This window comes from Arachis duranensis, chromosome 5, assembly GCF_000817695.3.
Source record: "Arachis duranensis cultivar V14167 chromosome 5, aradu.V14167.gnm2.J7QH, whole genome shotgun sequence".
NCBI lineage: Eukaryota > Viridiplantae > Streptophyta > Magnoliopsida > Fabales > Fabaceae > Arachis > Arachis duranensis.
In genome coordinates this window covers 20,854,501-20,856,157 of record NC_029776.3, presented here as the reverse complement: position 1 = coordinate 20,856,157, position 1,657 = coordinate 20,854,501, and the positions used below count along the sequence as shown (strand labels likewise).

The 1,657-nt window shown below is 40.7% G+C and overlaps 1 long non-coding RNA gene across 1 annotated transcript in view; it reads right to left on the bottom strand.

Moving 5' to 3' along the window:
* Window positions 1–680: 680 nt before the first annotated feature.
* The window catches only part of LOC127747480 (uncharacterized), a 12,337-nt gene continuing 11,360 nt past the window's right edge, over window positions 681–1,657 (bottom strand). Inside the window, exon 4 of the long non-coding RNA XR_008009320.1 lies at window positions 681–729. This is a non-coding gene — a long non-coding RNA (uncharacterized LOC127747480). The remainder of the gene's footprint in view (window positions 730–1,657) is intronic.

Here is a 1,657-nt window from a genome sequence, read left to right as displayed (position 1 = left end):
TTTGTCAAATGTGATGTTCAGGGTCTAAAATATTTTGTGCTATCATTTACTACTTTTTTTGAATGCCATATAGAATGACTTCGTCTAACCAACTTTATTTATTAGTTCTTCTCGAAGTCAAGATGAGAGTGGCAAGCTGTCGGATTGCACAGTGGGACAAGTCCTCTCTTTTATCAATGTATTTTTCAATAGAACATATAACACCCTAATATTCAAATCCTTATGCTCGAGTCATAAGTCAATGATATTACGATGGTACGACTCTCAGGTGGATTTTTAATATATAAATATAGGTAATTTCGAAAGGAATATTAATCGAGAAGCCTGAAAAGAGTAGAAATAAAATCGCAAAGACGTATCACTCACGTTTCGACATCGAAAAGGTAAACTGTGAAGCCGAAAGCGATGAACGGACAAGACATAAAGGAGATTAAGAGACAGATAACAGATAGATATATATAACGTAAGTAAATAGCCACTAGTCGCGACCCGCGTCGTTTAGGCCGGCTAGGGTATAGTATGAAAGTAGTTGACAACAGTACATCCTAATCTCTCCCAAAGGAAACATGAGAGCCTCTATAGGCAAGTTCCAAAAGAGTTCAATACATAATATAATCTTTTCAAAACAAAGATGGAGAGATTCTAATCAAAGCACAAAGTAGAGGAAATAAATATCTTCACCGTCTCTCAGACGAACCGCAGCTCACTTCTGAGCACCTGAACCTGTATCTGAAAAACAAGAGATATATACGGAATGAGAACCCCGGGCCCACGGGTTCCCAGTACGGTAAAAGTGCCAAATAAATACAATGCACTGCAATAAAAACTCACTAAGCATCCTAAACTTCTTTTCTCCAAGTATCCAGCCTAGATTCTCACTAATCCATGAATAGGCATCTGTCGTAAGGGGATACTAAATCTAGTTCATGTTACACATGTTTCCCAACTCGCTGATTCTTACACGAATCAGACTCAGAATCATAAGCAAAACCATTACCAGTTGTTCTGCCTTAGCAACTCTATATCGATACATCATACCCTCGCCTGGAGCTAGTGAAATCACATCACTGCGTCTACCCAGGGGGCTCAAATGATCTCATTCAAAAATCATCATCATGCAATCGCATTATCAATTCATCTCATCAAGAACAGCCCCAACATCCACCAACACCATCATGAGGGATCTCTCAGTTGTACAAACACAAGCAATACAGACAAGTAATACACAAATAAAGTACAAGTAGAACAAGTAGCACGTAATCAGCTAACATAGCATGTATGATATAGAAATCCAAAACAAATAGGCAAACCCAAACAATTCAAACATATGCAAATGATGTATGCCTGCCCTATGGCTGATGATATCATATGTCGGTTATCAAGCCAACCCGACGTGTCCGGTAGCTAACCCGGGCACAGTCTCTCTGTTGCGTATTAATATCATTAGAGGGTATCTGCGCCCTGTCGCCATTAGAGGGTATCGGTGCCCTGTCACCCTTACAACCAGAGAGAAAACACAAGCATTGACCCGGAGCAAGCGGGACGTACCACAACCCTTGCTACTACCCAGGTATCTTAAGCATTAACCCGGAGCAAGCGGGACGAACCACAACCCTTGCTACTACCCAGGTATCTTAAGCATTAACCCGGAGCAAGC